The sequence below is a fragment of the Pseudopipra pipra genome, chromosome 6 (genome assembly GCF_036250125.1).
Source record: "Pseudopipra pipra isolate bDixPip1 chromosome 6, bDixPip1.hap1, whole genome shotgun sequence".
Lineage (NCBI taxonomy): Eukaryota > Metazoa > Chordata > Aves > Passeriformes > Pipridae > Pseudopipra > Pseudopipra pipra.
This window is the reverse complement of record NC_087554.1, coordinates 34,255,841-34,265,840: the sequence shown is the minus strand read 5'-3', so window position 1 is coordinate 34,265,840 and position 10,000 is coordinate 34,255,841. Positions and strand designations below refer to the sequence as shown.

Genomic DNA, 10,000 nt, shown 5'->3' with positions numbered 1-10,000 from the left:
CAGTATAATACTTTTAGTATTGTTTTTAAATATAAAAATGGAACATGGCTTAAGTTCTGCCCAAGTAGTTTAAGCAGAGTGGGAAGTTTTACACTTTGTAGCCTAGTCTTCTTCCATTCCAGAAAACAGACTTCTTTATTTGATAGCCTTTTATTTTTCCTCTTCTGCTAACTTTTATCTTAGGGTAGAGGTTAGTGTGATATCACACAAAATTCCCTATTTATGCAGTATATTGCAGTTGCAATCAAAAATACTCGAGTTCTCATAGTTTTCTTTTATATGAAGTAATAGAGCTTAGAGTTGATCTCTATACCACTTAGAGGTTTTTAAGTACATCAAAAGACAATGTTGTAAATGAAAAGTTCACTGTTTCTGGATGCAAACAAAATATATCCTTGTAGTGTTTTCAGTATTAGGGTGAACAGGGGAGCCTTGTGTGCCAGTTTTCAGGTTGTGACCAGATTCATTTTCTAATGGGATGCTGTACAGTTTGAAGAATGTGCTCTCTCTGTATATCCTTTGACTTAACCATGTTCAAAACCTATTATTCAACCAAGCACTATAATAATTCTTTTGCCTATTACCTTACTAGAGCTCTCAGATTAGTCTATCAACGTATGGAAGATTAACTCCAAACAAAACTGTGGGGCCAAGGAGAGAGGGTGCCTTATATAAGCATAATGAAACCCTATAAATGTAACACCACATATTGCAGTTATCTCTGTATCCTAAAAAGAAAAATAAAGTTGATGTTGTTATTAAAATGTACTTAGAATCCTTTTAAAACATTGAATTCCAAGTGTTGAGTTCCAGGATACAGAACAGTATTCTAGTTACGGTCTAATAAATGCTAAGTAAAGGGGATAATAGCTTCCCTCAATCTATTTGCTCTGCTCCTTTTCATAAAGCTCAGGTTGCTGTTGTCCACCTTCTCTGCCACGATACAGTGCTGGCTTACATTCAGTTTGCTGACCCACCAGGGCTCCCAAGTCCTTTTCTGCAGAGCTCCTCCCCAGCCTGTCCATCCCAGCTTGCATTGTTGCTGAGATTCCTTTTTCCCATGTACGGGACACAGCATTGGCCTTTACTAAATTTAGTGAGATTCCTGTTGGCCCATCCTGTGGCCTGTCTTCTGTCTAGGCCCCTCTGAATGGCAGCCCTGCCTCCCAATTGGTTGTCATCCGAACACTTGAGGAAACTATACTCTTACGTGCTCCAGATCATCGTTAAAGATGGTAAACAGAAATAGAAATTCATGATTGCAACTACATAAAGAAGAAGAAGGGCTGAATCTTACACCTTTCTTTAATCTTACCTTTTCTACCCTCTTTTTATTTACATTTAGATAATGATGTAAAATACAGTCTCAAGCTTCTTCTATATGACTACCTGCTATTGATTATTAACATGACAGTAACATGTATATGAGGTCAGAATATCCTCCCACCTTCCTCTACTTTCTCTTAGCCACTGAATAAGCAGCTTTAAAAGATAAATCCATATCATCAGGCTTTCTACACTCAGCTTTTGGTGAAGTGTTAAAAAAAACAGTGAGATGCAGTTTATATGCTCAAGTTGAACAGCTGCACAGAGCAATAAGTATCCATTGCTTCTGTTGAAATGCATCTACAGTCCACTTGCCCAGTGGAGACACACTGACAGAAGACAGTATTTAGAAAACTGTTCTGCAACAAACTGTGCATCATTACAGATTGCACAGTACAACTATAACTATTACTGAATTTTAGGAACTATTTTTAATAAAAAACTGACTTCAAAATTGCCTAGGATGTCTATGCGGCATACATAATGTAATCTGTTTGCTCTGAGAATACTGCCTAAATGTGAGTTCTTTGTATGTCAACAATCTTTAACATATATAAAACTAATATCAAAGTTGTATCACCTCTCCTAAAAATACATAAATAGCTTTTAGAAATTATTTTCAACTCTAAAGAAGCTCTTTTGCTAGAATATCAAATTGCTTGTCTCCATACATTTGATACAAATATACATTTGATTGTCTTTTTTCACATTTTTCCTTATTACACAGGGGTTTTTATCTGAGATATATATACACTGTAGGAGTATGCTTCATCCTTCAGAAGTGTATTACCATTGACTAATTATCAGAGTGCACTAATGCAGAATCCATAGAAGTAAGGATTTGGTTTCAGGCTAGTAGCCTGGAATTATGTTAAAATACAGCACATTTAAGAGAATTTGCTGAGTGTCTAACAAGTCTAGGCATTCAACAAGGCTGATCACAGTCTTTCAGGCTGTGAAAATGTAGACTGCAATATATTGCTGATTGTAAAAACAATCAAATATAACACTGTGTTCACTTTGTCTACTGAATATGCAAAAACTTAAATTGTGGTAGGTTGCTTTCTAGTAAAAAGTAAAAGTGCACAGTAGGTCTTGGCAATGTTCTGTTGTACTTTTTTGCGTGTGTTTATCCACATGGAGGAAATGTTGTTCAGCTAATTAGTATCAGAAATCAAGAGCTTTTTACTTAAGCATATTTTGCTGTGTGGCTTCTAACTGTGGTCCTTTAAGTTTGCATTCTGTTGACTGTTCAAAATGGTAAAATCATAAATTACAGGTTCTTTGCATTTGCACACATAATTAACACAGAGACTTGAGAAAGTCCCATTTTTGATATTAACTAATGATAGTGCTTCTAAACAAGCATTTGAAGTTTCTCTTAACTTTTCCATTTCTCCATCTTCCTATCTTTGAATTCATACTGATAATGCAGAATATTTTTGCAAAGACATGGACAGAAAGTATACCAGCTGTCCTCTCAGAAGTAGAAGTTCCCTCTCCGGAAAAAAAAAATTAATTTACATATCTCATTATTGTGTATCTTCCTCTTGTCTGTAGGAAACATCTATGTTCCTTCAGTTGCCTGGTGAGAGTGGACAGCCAGGATAGGGACAGCTTTCAAAGCAGATTAGTTGCACTAGTGAAAACAAATTCTGCATCCTCAAAACACAAAAAATATTCTTCTATTTCCATGTCCAAAATGGATTCTGCCTCTGAAATTAGATTACATTCCATTTTTTTAATCTGCTTGTCAGTATTTCACTTTTTCTCTTTTTAGGAATGGGGAGCTCTTTTTATATCACTATTGGACTGACTGTTAAGAACCTGTTTTTTTCATTTGTCATGTAATAGTCTTGTCATGTAGGGATGCTGTAACAGAACAGGTCTCATGCAGATATTCAAAGCAAATTTCTCTTACAAGCGAAAATTGGCAACTAAAATAAAACTTATTGTTGAAGAAACTGGAGAGTGGTTCTAGAGATCCTATGTTGAATACATGTAAGCAGCTTATTTTCCACAGTGCAACAGAAGCAGGAGGGTATGTCTACAATGCAAAAGAATAGTTTTCATGTGACTAGTTTTACTGTATATTTTTCAACATGAATACTGAAAATAATATAGTGAAGCCAGCACCCCTGGTCTGTCTTTTCATTTTATATGAGGGAAAATATTTTTTTTTATTTCCACTTGCTCTGGACAGCATGCACAATTGAAGTGAATGATGCTGACATGACCAGGTTTCTAACCACTACATGCCATCTTCTTGATGATGATCTTGAAATACTCGCTTATTCAGTAGCCAGCTTGAGTTTTCATCCAGATACTCCTCCCAGTTTACAAACGAAACATTTGAACCATGAGCTGGTTAATTAACTTGGCCACAGTCCTATAGAGAGCTTGTGTCAAAGCAAAGATTCAATCTTAAACTTGACAGGCATGGATTTATGAAGACTAGATACTTCTGAATCCACATATGTTCATTCCTTGCTTCCTCTTTAAGCCAGAAGGGGAAAAATGGATGAACACAAAATGAAGGGCAATTTTTCTTTTTAACCTCTGTAAGTCTGTTGTCTGCTTTTTCAGAGAAAATTCAGCTTTTCTATAGCACTGAGAAAGGCTCAGTCTTCCTATTTCTGTATAAATGTCTGATGAATGCAGTCTCAGTAGTGCATTGATGAATCGGTGCTGGAGAGACTTTTTCTGGAGACAGTATTGCTGAGAAAAGCTGTTTGCCTTCAGGTGCTAAAAGTTACCTTTTTTTGAACTATCCTAACTTCTCTTTCTAGAATATATTAGAGCAAGCCTATGTCCTAACTGGGCAGGAACATGCTTAGTGTTAACCATTGCACATTGGTGAGCTACTTGACCAATGTCATCTCACATTTTAGATCATGGTCCTCAACTACATTAAGTTGTTTCTGTTTAGAGAATTGCATATCTTCTAACTCACAGGAGGTAAGTATCCTTTAGCATGTAATGCATTCCTTCCATAGCAGAGTCAATAACTCTTTGTATAATGTATAAATGTATAGATGCTGCTACTTCAGTGTTATCAATAGCAGTGGGAATGGGCCTTGCTGTCTTCTCTAAAAATGCCTTTCGTTGCAAATAATCCAATTTAAACTTTTCTTCAGACTTTCCCCTACCATATATGCAACACTGTGCTGAAGCACAGAGTATTAAATCCCTGGAACATCTTGCCACCAGTTTTGTCTTGAATAACTACAGCATCCATGTACTTCATATTGAAGGCACTAAAAAAGCATTATGTGACTTAACTTGTTTCTACTTCAGAATGACTCTGCTTGAGCAAAAAACATAAAAGCTAAAAAGGGTGTTGAATGCAGTCCCTGAAGGGTGTTACTAAAACTTCTCAACTAAAAAGCTAACTATACAACAAAATACAGGAAGACTCATCTGAAAGGGAGATCCAAATGTTTCAGGACTCTCTTAAGCAAACAATGAAAAACACCAAAAGAAACAGTGAAAAGATACTTAAAACCCAATGAAAAACAATTTGCTGAGGGCTGATGTTGGGATTTTTTTTCCCATGTAGGATCAATGACCCTGAGACCTCTCCTTAGTTTACGTGATCTAACGTTTTAGTTAAAATAAAACAAACTCCTTTTTTTTTTGTCTTTCCTTTTCGGGTCTCCTTAATCCAAAAAATATTAGTGCCTTCAAGAGATAAACTTCCCTGAGTTTAATTACTTCTTTCTCTGAGGAACTTGGAAACCACTGTTTGAAAATTAAAAGAAAATAAGCAAGTCAACAAAGTAAAATGCTGCCAGATGAGATCTCTTCTGATTTTGAAAGGAATAGTTTAGGTGGGCTAGATCACACAAAAAATACCTTTGGGCAGAACCTTTAGGCAGCAGGGGTAGACATGTCATTTTAGCTTTACTCAGTCGCATTGCTTTGTGGTTGCAGCACGGTCAGCGCTGTACTCTCTCATGCCTTTGAGACTGATTCAGCTCAGCAGCAAAACTCGACTCCTGCATTAAACCACAGGTGTAAAGGGGACTGAGGAGAGTTCACTGGAGAGCCACTGGGATGGTAAACTGGCTGGAGCACTTGCCACGTGAGAAGAGGCTGTGGGAACCGGGGCTTTTTCAGCTAGGAGAAAAGATGGTTTCATGAGGGGCTGAGGAACAGCCTGCTGCTACCTATGGGGAGGTTATTAGGAAGATAGATGCAGGCTGTTGACAGTGGTGATGTAGTGATATGATGAGAAATAGGTGTAAATTGAAACATGAGATGTATACAACTTCACATCTTTAAGTAACTTTTGTGGTCTATCAGTTACATGTTCTGATTTTTGCTTTGCGAATTTTTGCTTTTGCTTATAAAATGAATTTTGTGAGAGATTTTAAGTATGAAAGTTTTCTTGTATAATTTGCTCTTGAACTTCTTTTGGTAAGCCTTAAAGTTACACTGTTAAGTAATTAAAACTATTTTACGAAGTTTGTTGTATATGTATGGCAAAAGAAAGAAACAAGATCTAGGTGTGATTATCTAGATGAAAAGTCCTACAGAAGATTTAAATTGAACGTAGTAACTGTAATTATCTTAAAGGAAGTCTATTACAGTATGATAAAACTGTCAAAATAATGATTGAGGGCTCCAAGAAATCATGCAGAGTATCCATAAAGCTAATAGTTCGTCATAGCTTGAGAATTTAGAAATTGTATTTTGACCTTAGTACACGATGGAGCCAATCAAAACATGTTTAATAAATGGGTTATAATACTTTTCCGTAATTAAACATTAAAACTGTTCCCAGTTGTTTTCTTCAGTGAAAAAGGGAATATGTTTCCAGTCCACATGATGTGCATATTATTTTACTGATTGCTTACTCTTTTTAAGGAATTATTAATTGACTTTCATCTCTTATTCATGTATACAAAATTTGTGGTGATACCTCTCCCAAAAAATTCATTGTGGCTTAACCACCCTGTTTTTGGTGGTTAAAAAAGTCTAGTCCATTCTATATAGGACCTATCCTCCATTTATTCTATTATACCTGAATGCCTTCCAGTAGTGTGTTAAGCTGCATGGCTACATCTCTTGTTTGTTCTCTTCTTTTCACCCAAAGAGAAGTGTATGCAGTGAAGTGTTTGGTTTGGTGGGTATACTGATTTTGGCTGGGGTAGAGTTAATTTTCTTCCTTCCCAGTGGCTGGTATGGGGCTGTGTTTTGGATTTGTGCTGAACACAAGGTTGATAATACAAAGATGTTTTTGTTATTGTTGAGCAGGGCTTGCACAGAGCCAATACCTTTTCTGCGTTTTGTACTGCAACACTGGCAAGGAAGTTGGGGGTGCATGGGAAGTTAGGAAGAGACACAGCTGGGACAGGTGACCCAAACTGACCAAAAGGATATTCCAGACCATATGACATCATGCTCAGTATATAAACTGAGGAGAAGAAGGAGGAAGGGGGGACATTCGAAGTGATAACATTTATCTTCCCAAGTAAATGTTAGGCATGATTGGGCCCTGCTCTCCTGGGGATGGCTGAACACCTGCCTGCCCATAGGAAGTGGTGAATTAATTCCTTGTATGAGTTCCTTTTGCTCTCCCTATTAGACCGTTCTTTATTTCAACCCACAAGTTTTCTACCTTTTACCCCTCCAATTTCTCCCTGATCCTGCTGGTGGGGGAGTGAGCAAGCAATTAGTCAAAAAGTTCACTGAGAATATGTTTCTCCCAACTCCACCCTCCAGCAGTCACTTACAGATAACCTTTACCCATCTATCTTTCATCTCCCAAAGCAGTTCTTAAAGCAAGTACTGGCTTTTGTTTTGAATCACTTCCAAAATGCTGATCCTTTTTTGAGAGTATCTACTCTTTCAGTTTGCTTGGTTTTCTTTTGAGTACTGACAATGCTAAATATCCAGCATTTTTTAAATCCTGTGATGTCTTTGGCCCTGATGTTTTGGATCTATGAGTTTCATAAACATGTCTTTGCATTGAAAAAATGTTTAAATGCTTTCTTCAGAGTAATTTGAATGCTCATGGATGTTCTGATACTCAACAGAAATGGTAAGCAGGCATCGTCTTTTGTGGTGTCCCTTTTTTTTTGTGTCTTCTAAAATAAATTTTTCATTTGCCCAAATATTTTATGTTTTTTTAGGCCACAACTGATTCTTTTCTATCCTTGAACCCCTAGTACTTGCAGTGGACATTTTGAGATAGGATGTGAGAAATGAATGTGATGGTTCCAGGTGAGTCTAAGCAGGAGATATAGGTTATAAGGAGTTTGATAATATTTCCAAGTCCATTTCTTCTTATTCAGCCTAATTAGAGCCAGTCATTAGGGAATACAAAAGCTTGTTTCAGCCAATTTATAGACTGGTAAAACATACAGATAACTGACCTGTTTCTTCCACTGTGCATTACTGGATGTGATGATTTGGAAATATTTTCTGTCTTGGACTCTACTTTAGTGTCTCTGAAGATTTAACCTCCAAATGTTAAGCCCCAAATTCTTTACTTTTCAAAGAGCGAAATACCATAATTCAGATTAAATTTACTGTGTAAATAGTCTAAAGTATCTGTTTTACTTTAGGAGATTCCCTGTTGTTGTTTTCTTGAGGAAAGCTATGAACAACTGAAGGTTCAAGTAATAGAAACAGCTTTTAAAAATAGTTTTGAGTCCTTAGCAGTACAATTAATCCTAAGCTTATTTTCCAGACTGTAGAGTTTCTTTCCTGTCTCAAATCCCATCTACTTTTCTGAAGAACTTTGTTCTTTCTCTCTGCTTCAGGGCTGATTCTCTTTTTTCTCAGTGCTTTCCCTAGCTGATCCAATATGACAGAAGTGTTTACTTGCATTCAGTATCAAGGATTGCTTGATTTACAGTTAATTTTATGTTTCTTTTTAGATTGGTAAAACAATTCAGTAGACAGAATGAAGAGGCACACATTTCACTTACAAAATCCTTTTTCTCAATCTGCTATTGAAGCATGTATTGTCTTATGCTCTGAAATTTCTTTGCTTTTCTTTCTGTAAGTTAAATCAGGGCCCAGCCCTGAAAAGACATATGCAAGGCCATCATGTGCTTGACCTGAAGTTTGTATCTGTGTGGAGCTGCAGCTTTCCAACAGGTGCCAGTTTACTCAGATTCATCTGCACTCAGGATCGTAACCTGAGTTTGACGTATTTGAATCCTCTATAACCTCATCACTTAACTTTTGTTAGGTCCTTACAAAACATTTTAAACAACCTGATTTATTGTGTGTCAACTTATGTCACACTGCTGCTAACTTTTTGTTATGAGGAAATGGACATGTATTTCTGCTTGTTCTCAGAGTCTAACCCTTGACGGGGCTTTGTGATTTTTCTCTGGTTTTGTGTATGTGTGTGTGAATCGTTTGTTTCCTTAGCTTATGAATTTTACTAAGGAATTTGAACAAAGATTTTTTTAGGACAATTTTTTTTCTTTAATTTTCTTTCTTATGACATGTCTGAAAATTGTAAGAGTTTAGTGATGTTTCAACCTTATAAAGTGGCATTGGTCATTCCTTAGTGTATCACAGTCACTTAAATGCTTGTTCCAGTGATCATTAAAAACATAATGTAGTGGATATAGACTTTATTGTATAATTCCCTAATTACTGCTAACTTAGCATATAATTGACACTAATATTTACCTCCTTCCAAGTTTTCTCTACTATTTGCTGGTGTGTTATTTCACAAAGTAGGTGGATAGCAAAAATTAAATATTAAATCCTTGCCTAAAGAAGCCTGTTTTCTTATTAACGGAAAATCATTACACCTTAGTGAAAAATCATATCCAGGATGTTTAACAATGTATGGCAATAGTGATTTGTGGATGCAAAAGAATTGCTATTGGCTTTGCATTCTCAGTTCCTTTTGTTTGTTATGTTTGAATAACATGTTAGTTTATAAGCTGTGGTAGAATCTTTTAAGTGTCTGTATGAATTTATGAATTTTTAACAAGTGGCTTTTCTGCAAAATGAGTTTTCTACTTCATCACCTAGTGAGTGGGGTGATAGTGCTGACTGAACTATTGTTATTTAGCAGGTGTCCTGTGAGCTCTAGTCTGGTGATAGAATTTTGATGTGTGATAGAAAGTTTTGTTCCTTAAGAGCAATAAAAGGAAACTGGTTACTGTGAAATTACCAATCTGTTTTCTTATTCCTGGCCCAGTGTTGACTGGCTGGTGTAACGTTTTTAACTTGGAAGAATATCCCTGTGCAACCACTTGAAATGGCAGTTCATGTGTAACAAATTGGATCAAATAAATTCGTAATTGGAACTAAATATTATTTCAAAATTGTTTGCAGATCGTATTTAGAATAGCAGTTTTTGGAAATCTGAATTATAAAATATAAAAGAAAGATTTGGTTTTTTACCCAATTTAACAGACACAAGAATTTTTATAGAATATAGGAATATTATATGCATTTTGCCTATGGATAGCATTGGTTTCATTCCATTTAATCCATTTTTTTCTAACTGTATGAGGGGTTTTTTTATACCTTACCCAACTTAGACACTCTACGACCTACTTCTAATTTTAATAGGCTTTCACAAAATGTATTATTTGCTGTGAAATATAATGCACTTAATTCGGAGAAGTTATATCACCAGAATAAGGAAACAAAGCAGTATTAGTGTGTACAGATGGAAAAATAAACAACTAGT

General features: G+C 36.0%; 1 protein-coding gene across 8 annotated transcripts in view; it reads left to right on the top strand.

Moving 5' to 3' along the window:
- CDIN1 (CDAN1 interacting nuclease 1) overlaps positions 1-10,000 on the top strand; it is a 120,379-nt gene that overhangs the window by 36,038 nt on the left and 74,341 nt on the right. The gene's annotated exons all lie outside the window — the stretch shown is intronic.